At 39.2% G+C, this 13,412-nt stretch overlaps 1 pseudogene; it reads right to left on the reverse strand.

The window, feature by feature from the left end:
- Positions 1–10,955: 10,955 nt before the first annotated feature.
- On the reverse strand, positions 10,956–12,874 carry LOC117442189 (piggyBac transposable element-derived protein 4-like; annotated as a pseudogene).
- Positions 12,875–13,412: the final 538 nt, after the last annotated feature.

Consider the following 13,412-nt stretch of genomic DNA (forward strand, 5'->3'; position numbering starts at 1 on the left):
TGTAGTTATGTATTCAGCAGATTCCACACATGCATTATGAGTATCTGAAAAATAGTCAGCTTTGCAAAATGTTAAAATTGCAGTCTTAAAGGATCTTAAGGGTAAGTCCCACTTTCAACATTCTAAACAGAATGCTATCGTATGGGAAATTATGTTTAGGTATTTCATTGACGATATTAAATAATACTCTAATACACTAATTAGCATTGTATTATATAAAGGAAACCATGCAGGAATATAATATCATTGTATTTGTATTTCCCGTCAGATCCTGTTGTCTACCAAAAATGAACCTTGACCGTCATCAGTTCTGTTTATTTTGTTGGGTATGTTGTGCCAGTAGCAGCTAATGTAGCTTAGGATGCTAGCTTCGGTAGAGATGAGGAGCGGGCTACAGAAGTCTGGTGAAATAACTTACTTATAACTGCCTAACCCATATATATATTTAGGTTTTGTGTGTGAATTTCAGTTTTTTAACCAGTACGAAGCACATACAAAGAAAGCTTCTTTATGATCTTGAAATTAACACATTTTATTTAAGTGTGTTTGTTTTCAAATGTCTGCCTTTTATTTATTAAGCTTAAATAGCTTGTAAGTTGCAAGCACAATTCCACATATTGTGCTGATTTAAAGATATTGTTAAGTGTTTACTGTAAAGAGCATCTCTACATCATCATAGCATCACACACATTGAGAAATATTGACTGTGGTTCATCTACTTTTCACTGTCTCCATGACCCAAATTTCCCCCCTGTTCAAAACAAGTTTAGGGCATACGGTGTCGAGCGTAGCCTCTAAAATCCAGGCCTCAGGGTCCACAACACTGCTGGTTTCTACCCCACCAGGTGGTTAATTGCATTCACCTGTCATCTCAGGTCAAAATCAGCCCCAGCTCACAAACACAGAGTGAAGATTGTCTGGCAGAGAAGAAACCCAACTGAGCCCTGGGAGCTGCAGTGACTACAGCTCAGAGATGGGGTCGTTACTAAAAAAAAGTAATATATTACATATTACATATTACTTTAAAAAAAAGTAATATATTACACTACTTCGTTACTATCTACATAAAGTAATTCGTTACTTTACTCGTTACTTTACTCGTTACTTTACTCGCAGGGCCGGCCCGCCCCTCCCTACAGGCAGATCACGCAGACTGCTAAAGTTTCAAATGTTCTCTTTAGTTCAGTTTCCATTGTCGCATAAGACTGATCCAGATAGCTCCTGAATGTTTTCCTATCTGACCATGGCTGTCCTCTGTCTCCTGCTATCTGACCGTGGCTGTCCTCTGTCTCCTGCTATCTGACCGTGGCTGTCCTCTGTCTCCTGCTATCTGACCGTGGCTGTCCTCTGTCTCCTGCTATCTGACCGTGGCTGTCCTCTGTCTCCTGCTATCTGTATATTTTGCGCAGTCTATCTCTGCTCACGCTGTTGCGTCAGCGTGTTCTCCTGCGTGTTGGCCATGTGTTGCACTGGAGCCAGACTTCAGCCGAGCACGTACGAACTGCGCATGCGTGAGTGGCAATAACTCTCCTTACCAGCAGGCAGCGGTACTGTGTATTCGTCATTCAAAACAAGCAACAACCGGAAAACAGAGAAGAAGAACTACGTGTGTGTGTGTGTGTGTGTGTGTGTGTGTGTGTGTGTGTGTGTGTGTGTGTGTGTGTGTGTGTGTGTGTGTGTGTGTGTGTGTGTGTGTGTGTGTGTGTGATATAAATAAACAACAGCTATGTGCGTTAGCTTCACCTAGCATGTGTTCTTTGCAGGTGTTTGTTGAGGTTTGATTATGACTGATTTTAGAAAGTAACGAAGTAACGCGTGTCGGGGCAATGTTAGTAACTGTAGTGTGATTACTGGATTATAAAAGTAGCGCGTTACACTACTCCGTTACCGACAAAGTAATATTATTACAGTAACACGTTACAAAGTAACGTGTTACACCCAACTCTGCTACAGCTATACACATATCTGTGTCAGGTCTTAATCGAATCAAAGTAAAAGCCTTACATACAAAGTTGTACTTCTTCTACTTGTGCACTTCACATCATATTTAGGCTATTATAAATTATATTCAAATATGCAGGGTTTATGAGATTTTGGTTGGACACAGTAAATATGCCGGAGATAAACAAGCATTCTTTTTTTGGTGACACCTTCCTACAGCACGGCAATCACTTGTGTTTCACCACTGTTTCCACACACATTGGCGTTTTATCTGTTGATACTATAGTTAAACTGTAGTTGGAAGATGTTTAATCACACATTCGCTACTGTGACTGAAGAAGATATGGTCACCCGCTGACATACAGTTTGCAGCTCAGTCCACCTTCAATAAACTGCACATTCAGCAAATTGAGAAGTCGTCTGCTGAAGAGGCAGCTTGTGGCAGTCCTTTGTTCATAATTACTGCAGATTTTCAAACTTCCTCTATCAGCAAAAACTGGCACAATTAAGAAGTTCTTCACACTTTTTCTATTGTATTTATCCTTTCTTTTGATATTTCTAAAAGTTTTTCCTCTATTATATCACATTTAGTTCTTACCACATACATGATAAGGGGCCTTATTGTTTTACATTTATTGTTTTACATTTCTTCTTGTTTTCTAGTTTTTCCTTGACATTTTGTTGCGGAACAACTAGAAATATAATAGATGTATAATACATGTGATTGTAACAACCTTATATAAGTGTCAATAGTATTGCCATAACTAACTGTCAGAGACTGTGCTGGTGGAACACAACATGAGAAGTAGCTTAGTTTTTTCTTAAAGGAACTTCATAACTATATGAAATAAAGCCATGCTTCTATTGTTGATTTATTTTATGCAAACTGTTTTATCATGTGTCTTTGAATGTCCTCATGTCCTGATATATTATGACCTTATGTTATCCTCTAAAAAAAAGAAAGAATGATCTGTACAGCTGTAATGATTGACCTGTGATAATATATGTCGAAAACACCATATCTGGTTTTGAAATCACATGGTTTTTGAATGTTTCTGAAGGTCCTGCCAACCCAGTCTCACAAAAAAACGTGTAATAACTACGTTGGTCCACAACGTAGGACGTAGTATTTCTACAAAAACGCCTCTGAAATTGTAAGATCCCTACGTTTTTTTTTACCATTCATTCCAATGGCTGGCGTCTATGTCACGTGATCTTCACATTTCTCCCTGCAGAAAAAAAAAACATGGCCGAACTTCGTTTTATTCTCGGTGTAAAATGCCTATTTTATAGTTAGTTTGGCCATTAAAATGCATTTTGATGTCATTTGATGCGAGAAATATGAGTTGTTATTTCAGATTATGTGTGCAGTGGATGCACATGATCTTTAGTTTGCTAGTTATTACGAAGATTACTTCAGGAAATTGTGTCTATACAACGTTTTCATTGTCACCAAGGTGGTTGCTAGGTATGCTGCTATCCATATTATTTCTGTTATGTTGTGTAACTGTTTAATGGTGTTATCTTTATTGCTACCCCCTTCCCCGTCAATGTATAGTGTTGGTCCACAGCGCAAACTTATTAGTTTAACAAAATCCGCATCTAAAATTGTGGCATAGATACGTTATTTTCCCCTGTGCTATTCTCCATTTACTCAACAATAACACATACATTAATTATCCTTGTGTTTATTTATTTGTTTGATTAATAAACACAAGTTGGAGTCCGTCAGTACCGAGGGTCGGAGCAGCTCATTTGCTTTACAGAATATTACACCCGGAAGTAAGTATTCTCTCCGCTTCGCTTGACAAACCCCGTGATTGTCCTCAAGCTCTGTGATTGGAGAGTGTGCCGAGCGTCAAACAGCACTTGAAATGGGATGGAACCACGGCAGACTGTCCAAAACTGGATTTGAACGGGTCCACCCCGTCCCCCCCTCCCCCACCCCGTCCCCAGAACTACACATGCTGGCTATTGTGTTTCGCAACATGTTCTATGGCACGTCTCTACTGGGAGTTGTAGTTTTAAAAGACGTTTTCGTATTTCCCATAATAAGAAGTGGCCAGTATTAAACGGTGTACATCCCTGGAGGTTTAGGGGATAGGAAACACTCAAATGTAAAACATATAATTAATAAATGGGTGGAAATTGCTTGTGCCCATAATGGGTAGCATTACACACATGCCAGCTAAGGTCAGAAGAGCTTTATTTAACAGCTGGTCTTATTTCTGTGACCCCTATAGTATGGCAGTAGCCATCGATCATCTTAAGATAAGATATACTTTATTGATCCCAAGTTGGAAACATTTACATTACATCAGCATGTGTAACAGTTGTAAATATGCAGTGGTGTTTATTTGTAAATCATTTAGTATAATCACACAAATTCTGTGTTTTATATTTAATAATGATGTGTTCTTTATTTATTGATTGTTCAATACCTGACAAGATTAAAAACTTTGGTCGCAGGTTCCTCAACAGTGCATCACAAGACATCTTTCAATATGTGTACCTCCACCATTAAATTGTCATATTCTGCACATTTCTTATACTATCTACATACATCTTATATAAGAGTATAATACATATGTATAATATCAGTTAAAATAAGTGCTTCAACATAGTTAACATTGCTGGAGGTATACACAATGTTTTTCATTCATTGCATAACTATACCGTTTGTGTATATGATATGTCAATAAACCTTAGAAAATCTTGAAATCTTGAAAGGGATGTGCAAAATAGTCATTATATACAGTCTTTAATTAACTATTAGTAGAGAATAACGAGTAATGAATATACTTTATAGGTATCCTATTAATATCTAATAAAAAAAATAATGAAATTCAATAACATGCTTTAACCACTAGGTGTCCCTTTATATCAGCTGTGCACCTTTATGGTGTAAATACAGCCTATCTACCAATTGGATCAAATATAAAAGTCAGCCGAATTAGTGTTGATACTGCAAGGAGACGTATTGTGTGAAAAGAAATGTAAGATGTTGTTTAATGGCTGATATATTTATGATCCATGTCACGTTTTCAGTGTTGGCGGCAGTTCCTCATGTTTGTCTAGAAGTCTTCTCATCAGGGCTCTATAAATAGAGAACTACGGCAGATATGTAATATTTAATGCAGCCGAACCGTGTATTACAATGCCGTTATGTGATGACTTTCAAAGAGAAAAGCAAGCACACTCGGAATAAAGTGTTTTCGGTCTGTTTCCGGTATTTGTTTATGACGATGTGATGTGAGACTGAGTTGGATAATTGCACAGGGGAAAATAACGTATCTATGCCACAATTTTAGATGCGGATTTTGTTAAACTAATACGTTTGCGCTGTGGACCAACACTATACTTGACGGGGTAGCAATAAAGATTACACCATTAAACTGTTACACAACATAACAGAAATAATATCGATAGCAGAGTCCCTAGCAACCACCTTGGTAACAATGAAAACGTTGTATCGACACCATTTCCTGAAGTAATCTTCGTAATAACTAGCAAACTAAAGATCATGTGCATCCACTGCACACATAATCTGAAATAACAACTCATATTTCTCGCATCAAATGACATCAAAACGCATTTTAATGGCAAAACTAACTTTAAAATAGGCATTTTACACCGAGAATAAAACGAAGTTCGGCCATGTTTTTTTTTTCTGCAGGGAGAAATGTGAAGATCACGTGACATAGACGCCAGCGATTGGAATGAATGGTGAAAAAAAACATAGGGATCTTACAATTTCAGAGGCGTTTTTGTAGAAATACTACGTCCTACGTTGTGGACCAACGTAGTTATTACACGTTTTTTTATGAGACTGGGTTGGTCCTGCACCCCCTCCTCTGCTCCCAGGAGGCTGCTGTGATGTCTTATTCTGTCAGTGAGATGATGGCCACCGGGGGGCTTCATTGTTAATAAGAACCGTCAACACCCACATGTTTAGAATGCTGAAAGATCTGCTTCTTGCAACCAAGCAAATAAGTGGGCTGGAGCAAAACTTGAGTATATTCCTGCCGTGTATAACAGACAGGTATTGGTGGTTTAGACGTCTAGTTAGCTGTATTATACTAAAATATGCTAGTTAAATTACTAATTGGAGTATGAATGTTTGTCAAAGAGGTTTTGATGGCAAAGACATTTCAAAATGTTTTATGATTGATTTGATACAACAAAGATAATTCCTTTTAGGATTTTAAAGGGCAACACTTTATTAACTAGCCAAATTGTCAGAAGCCTGGTAAGGGCAGTAAAGTGACTGACCTTCACTTTAACGATACAAGTTATTATCGCTGCTTATATCTGAATTGTCCTTTTTGATGTGTCCTGCTTTTTGTTCATCCTAGTGTCTTTGTTCATATCTAATAATTTCGCAATACACATTGTTATTACAACACTCACATTTTATGCCAAATCAGGAATAATCTAAATGTTTATGCAGTGGGGCAAAAGAAACTCGTCATCCAAAGGTCACAACAAAATACAAAATCTCTCTTAGTGTTTTCTGATCTGATCAACACAAAATTCAAACATTCCCCTTTGAAAACCGTTACAAATTACAACAAATTAAACCATATTCTGATCTGACAGCACGATTGTTACTTTGTTACTTTTGTGTAGATCATTATTTATTGAACCACTGAATTAAAGTAAAACAGTACCAAATGTTCAGTGTCCCTTGTACGGTCTAGGCTTTTAACCTGTTAAGCACCATGCCTGTTTTTCAGGTCTCAGGCTCGAAAATGACATTTCCAGAACAAATGACCATTACTACACTTCTAAAAGGGAAAAATTAATAATATTTTTTCTCAAAGTAATGATAAACCTTTGAGTTGGATGTAGAAAAGTCAGAATCAATATAGATTTTTTTTATTTTAATGAAAATTCAGATTGAACATAGTAAAAAACTGTAAATTATAGTGTCCGTCCAAAATTATTTTTTACTTATAGTGAAAACTAACCTTGGATGATGGTAAGGTAGACTAAAAGCTTTAGGAATCCAAAGTACAACATATAATAAGTACCCTGTATCAAGATTGATACAAAACAAGTGACATTTGACCTTTTTAGACAGGTTTAGCAAAACAAACCCACTTCTGGTGTCATTTGGGTGGATTTTCCATATCTCTGGCCCCCCTTGGTCGATTTTGCTGATTTACATCTCTTTTTAACCGCTAGAGCCAATGGAATCGAGGGAAAGTTCCACATACACACACAGGTTACAAAATAAGGAGTGAGAGAGACGCGTAGAAAAACCGGAAGCTGCGCTAACCTCTGGTGGTAACCATTAGCAGCACATTTTTCTTCTCCGATTTTTGCATAAAAATGAAATTATGGATTATCAATACTTTTTTCAAAGTGACAGACACATTGCTATAACCTATGGATTAACCTTCAGCCGCGTTTTATCTCGTTTTGATGCCATTGAACACTACTTTTGATTAGAATAACAGCTAAAGTGAGCATATCTGTGTTTTGCTACCTACAGTAAAGCTACTCGTGTATTGTCTGTATTTGCTTCCCCTGTCACGAGTTCTGATCGCTCAGTGATGATCCTTATATTTATATAATCTGTGGAATCTCAGGATGTTATCTAAACTTGTTTGTGCAGATCCAATAAGTATATTGATCGGTATAGCTCTGTGTTCTGTGCTAACAGCCTTAAGATTTTTTCGCTCGTAGCCAATTCAGAGGCTCGGCGTTAGCTTTGTGTTTTTTTTTTCAAAAAAAATAAAATAATTATCAGTTAACTGAGTTTCTTCCCGTTACATGGATATAAAACATTCATAGTTTATTAAATATTAAGAAGCCCTCAGACGCTGTTTCCTGCAGATGACGCGTTTTCCCCCCAGGTACCGGGGGGATGGTGCTTAACAGCATTACCCTGTTCAATCGAGGGTGCATAATCCGGTTTATTTTCCTCTCACAACAAATCTCAACAATACAGGTCAACAGTAGATAATGTTATGAAGTAACTCCTTCGTGTAATCTGTGGGTTTCATTTTGCTCGTTGTTACAGTAATCCCCAATGACAATGGGAAGTGTTTAAGACAACAGCAGGGGTTCTTCTGTTTTCCGGGATTACACATAAAAAACAGAGAGGCTAATTCCAAAGACATAAAAAATGCCATTATTATTATTTACATTTTGTTTTTTCTTAAGGCCACATTCTATCACAATCTCAGATTATTTTGTTTACACTTTTAACATCCTCTGCTGATTTTAGTTGACCTTTCTTCCCACTGCACATACATATGCCCACATTTTTACTCCAACAAAAAGTAAAACTTTCAGGATTTTATTTACAATACATTTCAATATTAATACGTTGCATGTTAGCTTTTTTTTATTCACAGTAGGACCTGCTCATGACCTATCTGGAGAGTGTCTCTATGTCATTTCAAAATTCCATCCCTTTGTCTTTAGGTTTTAAAATTTAAATCGTTTTTTACTGCATGCCGGTTATATCTGTGCAGCAACATCAACAGACGACTGTCCCGGGCTTCAGCCAGATCTACCATAAATCCCTTTTGCTCGGTTTTGACATGAGGATTTAACTTTAAGATTAACTGTTGGGTGGCCTCCATTAAGGGTTTTTGAAGAGGTCACATCCAGAGTGTGGGGTTTAATTTAAAATGTCTGATGCTTCACAGTCACCTCTCTTGACCGTTGATGGGTGAAACTACTATTTAAGCACGGTAACTTAAAATGTATTTACATGGCCTTGCCATGTAATACAGCCATGTAATACAGCAGCACAAATTATCCAATTCCCTATAGAAGCGCATATCTAGCATTATAGAATGCAGTAGGAATAACTTTTAAATATCTATTAAAACATATATTAAAGATGAACTCATGGTCAGAGGCAAAGCAAATCATAGATTTTGTGTAACTCACAGTGGTAGGTGAAGCATGTCAATGAAGAATCGTTCCTGACCCGAGTCTCTGAACAGAGGCAAACCGTCAGAGTTGAAAGCCAATACTTTCCCCTATGGAAGAGGGATGCTGAGGATTTGTACTGTACACTGCAGTGTGTTTTCCGGTTGTGTGAGCATATGTGAACTTGACACACTAGAGCTGGTCTTTGCTGTCTTTTTTCAAGAACTGTGGATAACTTGTTTAAACATTTATAAGAGCAATATTGGTATATAAGAAGTTGGGGGATATATTTTCTCGTTTTAATACCCAGTCTACAGTAAATGTGATTCAACCCTATGAACGCATTCTTGCTGGGCAGCTACCTAAGGCATAGGTAGTAATAATTTTGTATCCGATCTGCCTCGATCTTTCTAACATGCTTTGATATATTTTGCACATTATTTGCCTTGGGTGTGTTGGCTGAAAATCTTACTTGCTCTTGCTGACACATTCATTCATACATGTAATACTTTAAAGCATTACGCCAATCATATGTTGTGTTCAAATTATAAAAATTGTACTTTCATTCCTGTCACCTCTTTCACACCAATCATTACACTTGAACTTAAGCAAAATGTCAGTCACGTAACTGCCTTAGGCCTAATCTTTAAGTATTTTTTCCCACCAGAAATATCTTGAAATCACATGTTAGCAACCTTAAACATAGCCTGATAGCTTGCAGGGGGTTGAAATATAAACTAGTTATTACGCAACTGTACCACAGACTATATCTGGGTGCAATACTTTGCTGTACTTTGCAGACTAAGACTCTATTGAGAAATTCTTTCAGTATTCTGAAAACCATTGATTTCTTTCTCCCTGGGTGTGAATGCAGCTCACTCCATTCAGATGAATAATATTCACTGTGCTGCAGAACAGAAAATTAAATGATTGTGTTATCTGGGATAGTCAGAGCTCCCAGACATGTCTCCATCTCAATCCTCGCTGTCTCCCTCGCCTGTCTCACCCGACTCTCAAACTGATTTACTCAAAATAATTGAGAAGTTAATGTGACAATTGTGAGACATGGAATGAAATAAAATGTTGCACAAATCATTCTTAAACATAAAACATACGTATCATCACAAAGCATAAATCCATCTTCTGGCTTCCCTTTTTTTTCAATCAAGAAAGTAGCCAAGGAATTTAGAAAAAATATGACAAATGCAAATCAGGTTAACCCTTGTGCCCTCCGAATTTTCAACCTTTCGACCCCTTCGTGGCAAAAATGTACACGCCCATAATAACTGTTATTAAATCATCATACATCAATATCTTTTTTCATGAATCACATAAACAGCTTCTAACGTACTCAAAACTACAAAACATTCAATAATGTTCTGGATTGTAACCCTTTAAATGCCTGTTTCATTATTTGAATTATCTCATTATTTATGACAAAAAAACACAAAAAATGAATTTTTTTCAATATAATAATTAGTAGGGGCATGGAACTTTGGTGGTCGTTAGAGTCTTGGATGTGTCAAAGATTAGCAACAAAATTGATTTGAATGCGTTATTATTTTTTACGTAATATGAGATACTACCTCTGGACCCCTTCGTGGTTAAAAATGCCTCATTGACTGCCATTCAAACCACCTTTTTTGATCTCACTGCCATTGCAGTATAAAACCATGCATTTTGTAATGTCAGCATTTCATCTAGAAGAAAAGTTGTTATATTTGACATTTTTACTCTATTCCACAAGATTCAACCATTTTCCCACTGTAGGCCGATCCGTGAAATTATGTTTATAATATCGAGCCGTGTGACTACCAGGGGGGCCCAACAGTGATTTGTGCATGTGAAATAATTTTCAAATCAACATCTGAGTCATCGATGTGAACATTTATTGGGCAAACTGCAACAACTTTGAAAACTTCAACAACAAAAGAGAACACAACAGAACATATGAAATAGGAACATATTTGAAACAGAAATATCCAGGCTTTGAATATGTGATGTATGTGTGTGTGTGTTTGAGCGAAACAAGTGTGTGTGTGTGTGTGTGTGTGTGTGTGTGTGTGTGTGTGTGTGTGTGTGTGTGTGTGTGTGTGTGTGTGTGTGTGTTCAGTTTAGCTCAGCTAATTTCCAGCAGCAGACCAGCAGGTCCTGCAGCATGGGACCTGGTGCTCTCTACACATGCACCTGTTACACTTGGTGCACGTGGTAGAAGACCTCTTTTTTAGGCCTGTGCACAACCAGCACACACGTCTCCTTCTGGTCGAGCCCGTGGCACGAGTGGTGATGGCAGTCTCGGTGGTTTCTGCGAGGGCAGCAACATTGGTCTGTAACTCCACCACCATGGTAGCAGCAGCTGCTGTTCGCGGGGGGTGCTTTCTCCGCATGATCTGTGAGGACACCATGGATTTCCCCAGCTCTTCTAAGAACAACCTGCGTTTGTAGGTTCTTTGCTGGTTCCAGGAGGGATTTACTGCAGTGAACAGCACAAAAGCATTGAAGGCGGAGACATCAATGCAGTTGAAGAACAGGACAAGAGGCCACCGAAGTGTCCGCCTCCTACAGCTGTAGGTACTGACCACCTACAAACGATCAAGGAAAAAAATAGAATATAAATAAATAAATATCCTTCCTCAGCATTCACAAGTATTTTATATAATTCATTATTTATATAAATGCAATAAATATGTCTAATGAATGATAAGCACTTATAATAAATACATCTGTTTATCTCAAATAAACACATGCAATCAGTGAGAATACATGACTACGTTTGGAATCAATTCATATAGTAATAAAAGCATATAATCACATACCTTGTCAAGGTTGTCCACGCCACCCTTGCAGCGATTGTAGTCAATGATGACTTGTGGTTTCTTCTTGTCATCCTGATGTACAGCTGGCTCTCTGTGTTTTCTGCTCAGAAGTAGGACATTTCTTCCCCGCCGCGGGATGTAGCTGACTGCTGTGGTGGTGGTTGTGAATGCAAACACAGATGACAAGACAGCTCTCTGCTTAGTCTGCTTCAGTTTGGGGGGAAGCTCAGGCTTGTTTGCCCTGATGGTCCCTACCAGGGCCACTTTCTTCTTCAGAAGCTCCTGGGCAAGTGAGTAGGAAGTGAACAAATTGTCACATGTAAGTGTGACACCCTTGAGCCCCTCAGTCATGTCCAGGATGACTCGCTTTCCCTGGCCCTTCTCCGGAGATGCACCAGCGGCTTTTCCAGTATACACCTGGCACCTCCAGGCATATGATGTGGCGACATCTGGGTGATCCAGATTTTCAGCCTTTACTTCGCTGGCTTGCTGGGGATGTACTGCCGGAATTTGCAGCGGCCTCTGAAGGCTACGAGCTGCTCATCGACACAGATGTCTTCCCCTGGATTGAACAAGAGTGGGAGGCGCTCTGTCCACTTATCCCACATATTTCGGAAAGCTGTAAGCTTGTCCTTCTTGTATCGAGCAGGACGGGTGAGTCGGTCATCAAATCGGAGGCTAGCGCTTATCATTTCAAAGCGTTTGTGGGACAGGGTGGCCCTGAAGATTGGTCTCCCACTCTGGTCATCCCACAGGCTGCGGGTAGATTCCCCTTTGGACCGGTACACACCCGCCAGGATGAGAAGTCCCATGTAAGCCCGAATCTCTTCAGCATCCACATCGTTCCATCCTGACACTGAACGCCTCCCATAGAGATTTGTCATCTGTAAAATTAGCTGAATCATGTTAGGAGTGAAGAAAAGGTCAAAAGAGGATGCCACATCATAAATTCTTGATATGGCATATCTTGTGGGCCCTGGAATCATGCCGGTGGGTGCCTGAATGTAGTGCAGGGTCTCGGCATGAGATGGAGACCAGACTTGCCCATTTTCCCCTGTCCACTCACTGCTAGGATGGGCCGGATCCTCAGTGTCCTCGCCACTTTCAGACAAACATTCAGAAGCACTCTCAGTTGTGGAGGATTCCAGAGATAATTCAATGTCAGACTCGGAGCTTGTTTCTTCAGAAGAAGAGTCATCGCTTGCAGATGAAGGCTGCATGACCATTTCTACGGCCTCTTCTGCAGTGAAATGCCTTTTCATTTTAGCTCCTACTCTTGGCTCCAGGACTTTCTCCTTCTCTGCTCACTCATAAAATAACCCCTCAGCCTAACTGCATTTTAACCATAGACTGTATATATAAATGGACGTAGGGTCCGTGACGTCACCCATAGGATTCTGCAGAGTTGCCGTGAAGCCCTTAGTAGGCGGAGTCGGCCACTAACGGCTCGGCAGTGACGTCAGAGTCTAACTCCCGCCTTCTCCCGCCTGCTCCAAATAAGGGCAAAGAGGCGGTGCTGAGGCGGAGCCGAGGTTGGACAGGGCGGGACCTGCTGCCACCGAGCGTGACGTTCCAGACCTAGCTCAGGCTAAGAAGCTAAGCTAACATGCTCTCAGTATTAAGCTAACAACCTATGCTAACAACCCAGTTTGCGGTCACTGCTCCTCGTTCCCGGCATATTCTGAAGGTAAGATACCCTGTAACTTTACGAAACTTGTCCTTTTGATTTAAATGTTCTTGAACCTACACTATACAATTGTTTTT

This window comes from Pseudochaenichthys georgianus, chromosome 3 (genome assembly GCF_902827115.2).
Source record: "Pseudochaenichthys georgianus chromosome 3, fPseGeo1.2, whole genome shotgun sequence".
NCBI classification, from domain to species: domain Eukaryota; kingdom Metazoa; phylum Chordata; class Actinopteri; order Perciformes; family Channichthyidae; genus Pseudochaenichthys; species Pseudochaenichthys georgianus.